This window comes from Coregonus lavaretus (genome assembly GCF_964263955.1).
Source record: "Coregonus lavaretus genome assembly, contig: HAP1_SCAFFOLD_600, whole genome shotgun sequence".
In the NCBI taxonomy this organism is placed as follows: domain Eukaryota; kingdom Metazoa; phylum Chordata; class Actinopteri; order Salmoniformes; family Salmonidae; genus Coregonus; species Coregonus lavaretus.
The window spans coordinates 118031-132866 of NW_028159712.1; the positions used below are offsets into that span (position 1 = coordinate 118031).

The 14836-nt window shown below is 43.9% G+C and overlaps 1 protein-coding gene across 1 annotated transcript in view; it reads right to left on the reverse strand.

Annotated features, from left to right (window-relative positions):
• The window catches only part of inppl1a (inositol polyphosphate phosphatase-like 1a), a 59151-nt gene that overhangs the window by 43828 nt on the left and 487 nt on the right, over window positions 1–14836 (reverse strand). The gene's annotated exons all lie outside the window — the stretch shown is intronic.

A 14836-nucleotide genomic window follows, 5' to 3' on the forward strand; every position in this document is an offset into this window, starting at 1 on the left:
GGAGTACAGGAGGGGACTAAGAACGCATCCCTGAGGGGCCCCCGTGTTGAGGATCAGTTTGGCAGATGTGTTGTTGCCTACCCTTACCACCTGGGGGCGGCCCGTCAGGAAGTCCATGATCCAGTTGCAGAGGGAGGTGTTTAGTCCCAGGGTCCTTAGCAATGAGCTTTGTGGGCACTATGGTATTGAACGCTGTAGTCAATGAACAGCATTCTCACATAGGTCTTCCTTTTGTCCAGGTGGGAAAGGGCAGTGTGGAGTGCGATTGAGATTGCATTATTTGTGGATCTGTTGGGGCGGTATTTGAATGGGAGTGGGTCTAGGGCAGGGGTGTCAAACGTACGGCCCGCGGGCCGGATCAGGCCCGCAAACGGGTTTAATCCGGCCCGCGAGATGATAAAAAAAAATAAAAAATGCGCTGCAATTTTTCAATAAAATAAACTGCTGTTCCAATTGCGTCCACTGGATGGCGCAATAGCAATTGTGTTAAGCAAGCAAACTGTTTATACCGGGGCAGAGCAAGTAGGTCAAGCACGTGCAGCCAATGAGCTACTTTGTTTTGCCCGCGATATTTATTACGGCTTCTACTTTTAACATTATGTGCTTTGGCACCCTCATTGCCCCAATATGTCTCTGTCAAAAAAGAGAAAAGTGGACGCAGAGTGCAGAGTGTTCCAAGAAAAATGGTCATCCTATTTAATCACGGAATTGAATGGGAAAGCTGTATGTTTGGTGTGTTCAGAGCATGTTGCAGTGCTGAAAGAATATAACCTTCGTCGCCACTATGTGAGTCTTCATGCCGACAAATATGACAACTTTCAAGGACAGCGGAGATGAGAGAAGGTGAATGAACTGTTGGCGGGTCTGAAGAAACAGCAGTCTGTGTTTACTCACAGCCGAGACATCAGTGACGCTGCAGTGAAAGCTAGCTACCTCATTGCTAATGAAATCGCAGTGGCTTCAAAACCATTTAGTGAGGGTGAATTTGTAAAAACATGCATGATGAAGGCATAGGAGATTGTGTGCCCTGAAAAGCGGCAGGCTTTTGCAAATATCAGCCTGACAAGAAACACAGTTGCAGACAGGATTTCCGATCTTTCAGTGGATTTGGACAGCCAGTTGAAGCAAAAAGTAAAGTCATTTATTGCGTTTTCGGTTGCAATTGATGAAAGCACGGACATTACAGATGTTGCACAACTGGCCATTTTTTCATCCGCAGAGTTGATGACACATTGACCGTCACCGAGGAGTTCGTGGAGTTGGTGCCGATGACAGATACAACGACAGCAGCTGATATTTTTACCGCACTCGTCGGCGCGCTGGACAGGGTCGGAGTGGACTGGTCCTGCGCTGTCAGCCTGGCTACAGATGGTGCGCCCTCAATGATCGGGAAAAAAGCAGGCGTTGTGACAAAGTTCAGAGAGAAAGTGCAATCTGCAAATGGAGGACGTGATTTTTTGACTTTTCACTGTATTTTGCACCAGGAGGCTTTGTGTTGCAAGTCATTAAAGATGGATAACGTCATGAAGGTGGTCATCCAAACTGTTAATTTCATCCGATCCAGAAGCCTGAATCACCGTCAGTTTGACAGCCTTCTCAGAGAGAAAGACCACATCTATGGCCTGCCATACCACACTGAGGTAAGATGGTTAAGCCGAGGTGCTGTGCTGAGGCGTTTCTTTGATTTACGAGAAGAAATTGAACAGTTCATGGAAGAAAAGGGCAAACCAGTGTTAGAATTTCATTTCGCAGAATGGATGCCGGACCTTGCATTTATGGTGGATGTTACAGAGCACCTGAATAACTTGAACAAACAGCTGCAAGGGCGCAACAAAGTTGTCACGCAGTATTATGACAGCATACGTTCTTTCAAGTTGAAGCTGTCATTGTGGGAGACGCAACTTGCCGGTGGTGATGCAGCTCACTTCCCCTGTCTGAAAAATGTGTGCGCGACCCAACATGTGGCAGACATGAAGCGGTTCAAAGATAAAATAACGGGACTGTTACGGGAGTTTGAGCAACGCTTTCAGATTTATGTTTATATGTTTTTATGTTGATGTGCTATTGTTTTTAATTGATTTTATTTTATTTGTATATTTAACCTATTCTTGACTCTGTGGTTCTTGCACTTGTTTGGGGAACAGGATTTCATTATTTTTATCTACATTTCTGCCTGAGAAATGACACCCTGATATAGTTCTGTGATCTGTGATATACTTCTGTGAATCACTGAGGCATTGTGTGTTTGTGTGTTCTTTGTCCTCAGAACTTTCAAATAACTTGAGGTGTTTTATGATTAATAGTGATGTTGTGCTTTTGGACACTGTCCTCAGGCTCCAGCTTTATGTTTATATGTTTTTATGTTGATGTGCTATTGTTTTTAATTGTTTTTATTTTATTTGTATATTTAACCTATTCTTGACTTTGTGGTTCTTGCACTTGTTTGGGGAACAGGATTTCATTATTTTTATCTACATTTCTGCCTGAGAAATGACACCCTGATATAGTTCTGTGATCTGTGAAACAGTTCTGTTAATCACTGAGGCATTGTGTGTTTGTGTGTTCTTTGTCCTCAGAACTTTCAAATAACTTGAGGTGTTTTATGATTAATAGTGATGTTGTGCTTTTGGACACTGTCCTCAGGCTCCAGCTTTATGTTTATATGTTTTTATGTTGATGTGCTATTGTTTTTAATTGTTTTTATTTTATTTGTATATTTAACCTATTCTTGACTCTGTGGTTCTTGCACTTGTTTGGGGAACAGGATTTCATTATTTTTATCTACATTTCTGCCTGAGAAATGACACCCTGATATAGTTCTGTGATCTGTGATATACTTCTGTGAATCACTGAGGCATTGTGTGTTTGTGTGTTCTTTGTCCTCAGAACTTTCAAATAACTTGAGGTGTTTTATGATTAATAGTGATGTTGTGCTTTTGGACACTGTCCTCAGGCTCCAGCTTTATGTTTATATGTTTTTATGTTGATGTGCTATTGTTTTTAATTGATTTTATTTTATTTGTATATTTAACCTATTCTTGACTCTGTGGTTCTTGCACTTGTTTGGGGAACAGGATTTCATTATTTTTATCTACATTTCTACCTGAGAAATGACACCCTGATATAGTTATGTGATCTGTGAAACAGTTCTGTTAATCACTGAGGCATTGTGTGTTTGTGTGTTCTTTTTCTTTAGAATTTTCAAATAAACTTGACGTGTTTTATGATTAATAGTGATGTTGTGCTTGTACTATTTTGGACACACTGTCCTCAGGCTCCAGCTTTATGTTGTATGTTGATCGTATTAAAACAAAGAAAACAATCTGAAGTTCTTGTTTTTAAGTTATATATACCATGATTTTTCCGGTCCGGCCCACTTGGGAATAGATTTTCCTCCATGTGGCCCCTGAGCTAAAATGAGTTTGACACCCCTGGTCTAGGGTTTCCGGGATGATGGTGTTGATGTGAGCCATGACCAGCCTTTCAAAGCACTTCATGGCTACCAATGTGAGTGCTACGGGGCGGTAGTCATTTAGGCAGGTTATTTTTGCTTTCTTGGGCACAGGGACTATGGTGGTCTGGTTGAAACATGTAGGTATTACAGACTCGGTCAGGGAGAGGTTGAAAATGTTAGTGAAGGCACTTGCCAGTTGGTCCGCGCATGCTCTGAGTACACTTCCTGGTAATCCGTCTGGCCCTTGTGAATGTTGACCTGTTTAAAGGTCTTGCTCACATCGGCTACAGAAAGCGTGATCACACAGTCGTCCAGAACAGCTGGTGCTCTCATGCATGCTTCAGTGTTGCTTGCCTCGAAGCGAGCATAAAAGGCATTTAGCCCGTCTGGTAGGCTCGCGTCACTGGGCAGCTCGCGGCTGGGTTTCCCTTTGTAGTCAAGAATAGTTTGCAAGCCCTGCCACATCCGACGAGCGTCAAGAGCCGGTGTAGTAGGATTCAATCTTAGTCCTGTATTGACGCTTTGGCTGTTTGATGGTTCGTCTGAGGGCATAGCGGGATTTCTTATAAGCGTCCAGATTAGTGTCCCGCTCTTTGAAAGCGGCAGCTCTAGCCTTTAGCTCGGTGTGGATGTTGCCTGTAATCCATGGCTTCTGGTTGGGATATGTACGTACGGTCACTGTGGGGACGTCGTCGTCGATGCACTTATTGATGAAGCCGGTGACAGAGGTGGTATACTCCTCAATGCCATTGGATGAATCCCAGATTAATTGGGGTCAGCCCTAGTTTACACACACACACACACAAAGCCCCTTCCCCTGCCACCCAAAACAACAAAAGATAAGAGATCACTTATTCCTCTCTGATGACAGGTTTCAACTCGCTATTTGAATTTAACATTTGGTCCAACAGAATCTGTCATATGGACACCGAAACACATTGAGAAATGTTTTGCTGTAATAGAGGAGAAGTTAACCTTTCTAACGATACCCTTTTTATGTCAGTATGTCAGACGACACACACTTAATTTTCTCCTTTCCCCCCTTCTGATAACCAGGTGGCGAATCGCATCTCTGCATGTCTGGCAGACATATCAGTGTGGATGTCGGATCACCACCTCAAGCTGAACCTCGGCAAGACGGAGCTGCTCTTCCTCCCAGGGAAGGACTGCCCGCTCCATGATCTCGCCATCACGGTTGACAACTCCATTGTGTCCTCCTCCCAGAGTGCAAAGAACCTTGGCGTGACCCTGGACAACACCCTGTCGTTGTCCTCTAACATCAAAGCGGTGACCCGATCCTGCAGGTTCATGCTCTGTATATATAGCCTCCATACTGTTATATTATTTTACTTCTGCTCTTTTTTTCTCAACACTTTTTTGTTGTTGTTTTATTTTACTTTTTTATGAAAAAATAAATGCACTGTTGGTTAAGGGCTGTAAGTAAGCATTTCACTGTAATGTCTGCACCTGTTGTATTCGGCGCATGTGGCCAATAACATTTAATTTGATTTGATTTGATTTACAACATTCGCAAAGTATGACCCTTCCTTACACAGAAAGCGGCACAGGTCCTAATCCATGCACTTGTCATCTGCCGTCTGGATTACTGCAACTTGCTGTTGGCTGGGCTCCCTGCCTTTGCCATTAAACCCCTACAACTTATCCAGAACGCTGCAGCCCGTCTGGTGTTCAACCTTCCCAAGTTCTCTCATGTCACCCCGCTCCTCCGCACACTCCACTGGCTTCCAGTTGAGGCTCGCATCTACTACAAGACCATGGTGCTTGCCTACGGAGCTGTGAGGGGAACGGCACCGCCTTACCTTCAGGCTCTGATCAGACCCTACACCCAAACGAGGGCACTACGTTCATCCACCTCTGGCCTGCTAGCCCCCCTACCTCTACGGAAGCACAGTTCCCGCTCAGCCCAGTCAAAGCTATTCGCTGCTCTGGCACCCCAATGGTGGAACAAGCTCCCCCACGACGCCAGGACAGCGGAGTCACTGACCACCTTTCGGAGATGCTTGAAACCCTACCTCTTTAAGGAATAACTGAAACAGTATAACAGTAATCCTTCTACCCCCCCCCCCACATAAAAAAAAAGGCTGTCCCACTGGCTATCTTAAGTTGAATGCACCAATTTGTAAGTCGCTCTGGATAAGAGCGTCTGCTAAATGACGTAAATGTAAAAATGTCTTTACTACTTACAGTGGGGAGAACAAGTATTTGATACACTGCCGATTTTGCAGGTTTTCCTACTTAAAAAGCATGTAGAGGTCTGTAATTTTTATCATAGGTACACTTCAACCGTGAGAGACGGAATCTAAAACAAAAATCCAGAAAATCACATTGTATGATTTTTAAGTAATTAATTTGCATTTTATTGCATGACATAAGTATTTGATACATCAGAAAAGCAGCCACCCAGACCAAAAGACACATTTCCACCAGTCTAATGTCCATGGCTCGTGTTTCCCTGGCCCAAGCAAGTCTATTCTTCTTATTGGTGTCCTTTAGTAGTGGTTTCTTTGCAGCAATTTGACCATGAAGGCCTGATTCACACAGTCTCCTCTGAACAGTTGATGTTGAGATGTGTCTGTTACTTGAACTCTGTGAAGCATTTATTTGGGCTGCAATTTCTGAGGCTGGTAACTCTAATGAACTTATCCTCTGCAGCAGAGGTAACTCTGGGTCTTCCATTCCTGTGGCGGTCCTCATGAGAGCCAGTTTCATCATAGTGCTTGATGGTTTTTGCGACTGCTGGTTCTGGGGCTCTGTGGGGTCTGTTTGTGTTTGTGAACAGAGCCCCAGAACCAGCTGGCTGAGGGGACTCTTCTCTATGTTAATCTCTCTGTAGGTGAGGGCTTTGTGGTGGAATGTGTGGGCATCGCTTCCTTTTAGGTGGTTGTAGAATTTAACAGCTCTTTTCTGGATGTGTGTGCTTAAGGTAAACACAGTGCTGTCTTTAGTGCACTATGCCTCCATTTTCCTCCATCCCTCTCTCTGTTTTCCTCCATCCCTCTCATACACCAACACCAACAGATTATTTGAAAAATACCCACCTCTCCCTCTCTCTCATGGTTGTACCCTTTATTTCTCTCCAGCGCACGCACGCACACACACACACACACACACACACACACACACACACACACACACACACACACACACACACACACACACACACACACACACACACACACACACTAGGTGTTTTTAGTGAGGAATGTTTGCTGCTAAACTCTAGCTCCACTCACACAAACAGTGTGTAACACTGAATCCTTGTGGGCCTGTCTGCGTGTTTAAATGTGCTATGTAGGCCTAGTGCTCTGAGGAATATCTCCCCCATCTCTCTCTAACACACACATGGCCAACACGAGAGAAGAAAACACCTCAAATCCCTAACAGACACAGACACACACTGAAATCTGTCATCTTGAGTGGGCAGAGCTTGATGTTAGACCGCCAGAAGAAGCACAAACTCCACAGCCTCCAGACAACATTCAGACAACTTTTAGACAAGCTTCAGAGCACCACCTCTGTTTCTCCTCTTGTAGATCTGTGAGGGAGATAGGAAAGAAGAGAGAGTAGAGAGAGAGACCTCTGTGTAGGCCTACATGTCAGTACTGTCTTCTCTCCCTGAGCGTAAAGCAGTAGGCTATCCATAGCTAGATGTCTACAGGAAAGGTTTTCTGCTACCACCTCTCCAGTTCTTTCACATCACAGTTTGTTGACAAATAAAGAACAAACACATCTGGTGACCATAGTGACCATGCTACTAAAACATAACACACTTAGAGAGAAAACACAAATACTTTGATCTGAATCAGACTATTCCAACTGGGCGGTGTCAGAGGAAGGCCCTATAAATGGTCAAAAGACTCCAGCCACCCAAGTCATAGACAGTTCTCTCTGCTACCGCACGGCAAGCGGTACCGGAGCGCCAAGTCTAGGTCCAAAAGGCTTCTTAACAGCTTCTACACCCAAGCCATAAGACTGATGAACAGTTAATCAAATGACTCTATGTACACTCACTAGACTCTACCCACACACTCACACATACTAGACCGACACTCCAACACACACACACACACACAACATACGCTCACACACACACACACACACACACATATTAATGCCACACACACACACTCAAACAGACACACTTTCACATTTGCTGCTGCTACTCTGTTTATTATATATCCTGATTGCCTAGTCACTTTTACCCCTACCCACATGTACATACTGTATCACCTCAACTACCTCGTACCCCTGCACATTGACTCGGTACTGGTACTTCCTGTATATAGCCTCATTATTGTTTTTATTGTGATACTATTTCCTTTTTATTAAGGAAATATTTGTCTTACTTTTTTAACCCTGCATTGTTGGGAAAGGGCTCATAAGTAAGCATTTCACTGTAAAGTCTACACCTATTGTACTCGGCGCGTGTGACCAATAACATTTTATTTGATCTGGTCTAACAAGACACACACACAGCAGTAAGGTGGAGCCACAAGGCTGGGCCAACTGTTCTGTTTTTAGCCTTTTTATTTAGATTAACCAGAGAGGAACTCACACTCCAAACCAAGCTGAGATGTTTGAAACACACACAATCCTCCATGGTATGTGTGTGCGTGCGTGTGTATGTGTGGAGAGGAGTTCATCAGAGATCTCTTCCTGCTCTGACCTCAGAAGGCTGCTGTAGAACCCTGCTTTGGGGTAAATACCATTGTTCCTGTAGGAACACTCAACTATACCAGGAATACAAAGAGAGAGAGAGAGAGAGAGATGTTTACTGATTGTTTATTTCCCTTTTGTTTATTATCTATTTCACTTGCGTTGGCAATGTAAACATATGTTTCCCATGCCAATAAAGCCCTTTGAATTGAATAGAGAGCGAGAGATATGGAGAGAGAGATAAGAGAGAGTGAGCGAGAGCGAATGAGAGAGAGAGAGAGAGATATGGAGAGAGAGATATGGAGAGAGTGAGCGAGAGCGATTGAGAGAGAGAGAGAGATATGGAGAGAGAGATAAGAGAGAGTGAGCGAGAGCGAATGAGAGAGAGAGAGAGAGATATGGAGAGAGAGATATGGAGAGTGAGCGAGAGCGATTGAGAGAGAGAGAGAGAGATATGGAGAGAGTGAGCGAGAGCGATTGAGAGAGAGAGAGATATGGTAGAAGAGTGGGAAACAGTAGGCTTCACCCCCTATGTGTGTGTTTATGGTAAACATAGTGCTGTGTTTAGTGCACTATGCCTCCATCCCCCTCTCTGTTTTCCTCCATCTCTCTCTCTGTTTGCCTCCATCTCTCTCTCTGTTTGCCTCCATCCCCCTCTCTGTTTTCCTCCATCCCTCTCTCTGTTTGCCTCCATCCCCCTCTCTGTTTTCCTCCATCCCTCTCTCTGTTTGCCTCCATCTCTCTCTCTGTTTGCCTCCATCCCCCTCTCTGTTTTCCTCCATCCCTCTCTCTGTTTGCCTCCATCTCTCTCTCTGTTTGCCTCCATCCCCCTCTCTGTTTTCCTCCATCCCTCTCTCTGTTTGCCTCCATCCCCCTCTCTGTTTTCCTCCATCCCTCTCTCTGTTTTCCTCCATCCCTCTCTCTGTTTTCCTCCATCCCTCTCTCTGTTTTCCTCCATCTCTCTCTCTGTTTGCCTCCATCTCTCTCTATGTTTGCCTCCATCCCTCTCTGTTTGCCTCCATCTCTCTCTCTGTTTGCCTCCATCCCTCTCTCTGTTTTCCTCCATCCCTCTCTGTTTTCCTCCATCCCTCTCTTACACCAACACCAACAGATGATTTCAAAATACTCACCTCTCCCTCTCATAGTTGTACCCTTTATTTATCTCCAAAGTAGCACACACACACACACACACACACACACACACACACACACACACACACACACACACACACACACACACACACTAGGAGTTTTTAGTGAGGAATGTTTGCTGCTAAACCCTAGCTCCACACACACAAACAGTGTGTAACACTCTGAATCCTTGTGGGCCTGTCTGCGTGTTTAAATATGCTATGTAGGCCTAGTGCTCTGAGGACAGTGGAGGCTCCTCAGAGGAGGAAGGGGAGGACCATCCTCCTCAGTGAAATTTCATAAAAATAGTGAAGCATTTAAAAAGTTTTTCTTTTTAGATAAAACTATAATAAATATTAATATGCCACCAAATAATTGATTAAAATACACTGTTTTGCAATGAAAGTCTACAGTAACTTCAACAGCACTGTCTGGGGTAGCACCATGGTGTACATTTACATTTTACATTTTAGTCATTTAGCAGACGCTCTTATCCAGAGCGACTTACAGGAGCAATTAGGGTTAAGTGCCTTGCTTCAGGGCACATCGACAGATTTTTCACCTAGTCGGCTCGGGGATTAGAACCAGCGACCTTTCGGTTACAGGCATAACGCTCTTACCCACTAAGCTACCTGCCGCCGTGTAGCCGGAGAACAGCTAGCTTCCGTCCTCCTCTGGCTACATTGACTTCAATACAAAACCTAGGAGGCTCGTAGGCCTCACCCCCTTTCATAGACATACATGGTAATTATGACCACTTGGAGGACGTCCTCCAACCAATCAAAGCTTTTGCAGTATGAACTGACATGTTGTCCATCCAATCATAGAATTAGGATCAGAGAATGAACCTAGTGTGTTGTATTGGGATTGAGCCACAGAGCATTATGGGGGTTCTATGTGTTGAGAAGCTTGGTGACATTGTTGGTTAGAAATTATGAGAGAGTGATAGTTGAGCATTTTTTGGATATTATTCAATTCAATTTAGTTTTTTCAAATTACAGGAGACGGAGGCATATTATAAATTGTTTTCTTGGTTTTAGAACTTTATTTTTGTGTCCAGTTAGTGCAATTTATTTAAAATTTGCCTTGCTAACTTCCGTAGCTAGCTAGCTACCAGCACGAGTGTGCAGTTTTCTCTGCCAGAATGGTAGAATGGCCAACGCTGCTGAAAATGTTGTGGACTTTTTGTTGAAGAACCCTTTCATTCTCTGGGGTACACAGAAAAGGTGCGAATTAAAAGCGAGGGTCGACCTCTGTCTGAGATCAGTTTCATGAAGAAGGATGAAAAGGTGAGGACCTTCAATACCAACTGGTATCAACAGTATAGCTGGTTAACAGGGAGCCTTTCATCAAGCCGCCTGTATTGTTGGCCTTGCCTGCTTTTTGGAAAGTCTGAGTGTCACGATCGTCGTAGTAATGAGTAGACCAAGGCGCAGCGTGAGAAACAAACATGACTTTAATTAGTTAAAGTTTCTAAACAGAACAAAACACGACTCGTGAAGTCCACGGTGACAATGACCGAACACGAAACAAAAACCCACAAACCCAAAGTGAAACACAGACAGTTAAATATGGCTCCCAATCAGAGACAACCAGCAAACAGCTGACACTCGTTGCCTCTGATTGGGAGTCACTCAGACCAACCTAGAAATAAACACAACAGAACTACCAACATAGAAATAAACACATAGAATGAACACACCCTGGCTCAACATAATGAGTCCCAGAGCCAGGGTGTGACACTGAGCCTTGGGTGAAAGAGGGGTACAGTGACCTGAAGAACATTGATCGTTCAGCTAAACGGCAAAACAAAAGCAAGGAGCATATAAATGCCTACATTAGATTCAAGCTTCTGGGAAAAAGCTGCATCGATCATGACGAAGGTCTGCGTATTAAAACTGCGCAACACAACGAGGAAGTAAGAAGAAACAGGGATGTTATCAAGCAGTTTATCAACACCACTGTGTTTTTATAGGACACGACGAGAGGGAGAGTTCCGCCAACAACGGCAACTACAAGGAGCTTGCAGAGGTAATTGCACGTTACGATGCTTTACTTGCTGAACATATGGAACTTTCAACCGTCTTTTCTGGGATGTCCAAAATTATTCTGAATGATTTGATAGCTTCCATCGCATCATCCATTAAAAGTTAAGATTACAAAGGGAGGTTGATGCAGGCTTTGCATTTTCCTCCGGGATTTATTTAGCAAAGATAACACAGGCAAAAACTCATGACATAAATGTTGCAGCAGCCTAGGGCTACACCTAAACATTAGAGATCTGACATGCTGTATGGGAGGAAAATGAGACTATTTTTCAGTCTGATCAACTGTAGGCTACTAATAAGAGCAGCTGCATACATCCTATGTGCCCTGTCCATCTGGTCAGGGTAACTAATTGGTAACGTTATGTATTTATAGTCCATTTGTGTGTCAGGAGAAAATGTGAATGTGATCAAATGTGTTTATATTCAACATTGGGCTGGCTAGGCTGCCTATACATTTTTAATTCAAAATTATTAACTGGACTTAATCAATCAACATAATAGCGATGACAGGTGTGAGTAAATGTTTTATAAGGCCTACAGTTGCATAGGCCTGCATGATGCAAACATGCATAAAGCAAGCTCAGCCCTGTGAGTTCTATTGTCTATCAGTTGTTGTCTGTGTGTCTGGGTAGAGGAAATTCCCCTCCTAATTTAGTCTAAATATAATTTATATGAACAAATATAAGGTAGCTGCAGTGTGACAGGGTTTTCATCCCCCCCAGGGCCAGGAGTTTTTTTCAGGAGTTTTTTAAAACCATGTGACCTGATTAGGAAAAACTGGTCCCATCATAGCCCATATAAAACCTTTTTACAACTGATTAATCACTGTCATACCAGAGTTTTCCTAGTTAGGTTAACATATAAGGAAAAACTCCAAGCCCCAGGGGGTAAAAATTGCCCCACCGCTCTGGGACCTATGGTGCCACCAGTCTGCTTGCAGTCGTCAGTTATCGTCAGGTATGTGGATGATCAGGGCTTTATTCAGGAACGTTTCTTGGGCTACTTTGATGTGTCAAGTGGGCAAGATGTCTGTGTTTGACTTTATGAATTTTGAGATGTCTGAGTTTAACTTCATAGAGAAACTCGTTTTCCAAACCTACGATGGTGCAGCTGTAATGGAATGTATCTGTGTTTGACTTTATGAATTTTGAGATGTCTGAGTTTAACTTCATAGAGAAACTCGTTTTCCAAACCTACGATGGTGCAGCTGTAATGGAATGTATCTGCTATTTGTATTTACAGCAAAGTCCCTCCTGTTCCCTGATGAAGAGGTGATGACCACTCCACTACCATCGTCAACTCTCTCCTGACATGAACTGAAGCCACGTCTCATGTCCCCCGCTCATCCACTGGCACATTGAATGTTTCCCCTCCAAGCACTGTGAGTACCCCTATCAATTTTCTCTCATTACTGTATGTAGAGTCAATCACATACACAATCACATTATTACACATCAATGATTTTACTCTTTGCTTGAACTAACTCATTCTTAGCTCTTTTGTCTAACTGTGTAGTGTGTTGCGTTATTGTTTTTTGTCTTCCCAGTCAAATCCTGTCGTGGTCAAGCCTCTAAACACCTCAACTCATGCCTCATACCTTCATTCAATCACTGCTGAGATCCCTTCCCAACACTGTGTAAGTAGCCCTCTCATTCCCATTCCCCATAATATTGTACTATAAATGTCTTTATTAAATGCTTTAGGTTCAAATAATTAGTCTTTGACGATTTTTGAAACACACTTTGTCATCTCCGTGCGGTCCGCACCTATACCGTGGGTCTCCCATCCTCCTCAATTTTTCAAGTCAAAAGCCTCCACTGTCTGAGGAATATCTCCCCCATCTCTCTCTAACACACACATGGCCGACAGGAGGGAAGAAAACACCTCAAATCCCTAACAGACACAGACACACACTGAAATCTGTCATCTTGAGTGGGCAGAGCTTGATGTCAGACCGCCAGAAGAAGCACAAACTCCACAGCCTCCAGACAACACAAAAGACACCTGAACAGCTTCTACACCCAAGCCATAAGACTGATGAACAGTTAATCAAATGGCTACCCGGACTATTTACATTGACTCCCTTTATTATGGATTGATTTATCTTAATTGTTTTGCACTGACTCTATGTACACTCACTAGACTCTACCCACACACTCACACATACTACACCGACACTCCAACACACACACACACACACTACATACGCTCACACCTTCAGAGCACCACCTCTGTTTCTCCTCTTGTAGCGCTGTAAACCACCACTTTATTTCTGCACTCTCATCCCTTTACTCCAGCCATTCCTACTTCAACAACACATCCACAGTTCCCCAACTCTCATCTGTGGCACTAGGTTCCACAGACAGATGACACGGCTGTTCCTCTCTCTCTCTGTGATATCTGTCAACCACCACTATTTATCAATGCTCTAAATATCAGCTAGCCCTATTTTCAGAAAATGATCCTGAAACATGCTGATGTCTCATTTGTCTGTCTGATAGAAAAGGGAAGTGTGTGTGTGTGTGTGTGTGTGTGTGTGTGTGTGTGTGTGTGTGTGTGTGTGTGTGTGTGTGTGTGTGTGTGTGAGAGTCTTGAGAGAGCTGTAAATGTGTGTGAGGTGATGACGGCCACCAGGGAGAACTCCTGTCTCCTGTGTGTGGGACATGTCTGAAACAGCAGAGCTGTGTTTGCATGTGTGTTATGCCTAGGCCTAGGTCATGTCTGTGTTGTTTTACCTGACCACGTGACCTGACCAGGTAAACCGTCTCTCTCAGTACCATGACGTACCATGGAGTGGATTGGAGATGCTCATGTTATTACACAGAAGTAGTAACAATGGCTGCCCATCCAACCCACTCTCAGAGCGGACAGGACATAGGCCCCCGTTCAATACAACCCTTTTCCTCCCTTCCCTGAGCACTGTTTCCCCTATTACATCCACCCTAACCATCAGCAGAGAAATAGGGTGACTGGACTGATGGGTCGATGCTGGGATGTCAACACTAGCTGATAGAGAATTCTAAGCAGTGTATGTCACACTGATAGTGTGTGTGTGTGTGTGTGTGTGTGTGTGTGTGTGTGTGTGTGTGTGTGTGTGTGTGTTTGTGTGTGTGTGTAAGACCCCTCTGTAACTGTACCCCACCCAAACCAGTCTAAATTCCTACATGCAAACTGACAGACATGGTCTGCGTAGACATTGGAGCCTGCAGCTCCATAGCGCCTATCACTCACAATGATTGGATCTAGGCTACATGGAATGGATTGCGGTTGAAATAGGCCTACTGTTGGCTGTAGAAAACGAGACTAAAAACCTAAACTGAGTTGTTGTGATGATGAGTTGACAGGCAAAGGTTTAAGAAACTAAATTTTCCTGATAGTCCTAGTTAGTTAAATAACTAGTTAGCAAGTTACAATGTAATAACATGTCTTGGTATACAATCTATTGATATAGGCTGTTACACTGTAGCCACAGACGGATAGAATCTTTGCTGTAGCCTACTGACTGGCTACTAGCTTTTTGATTAGT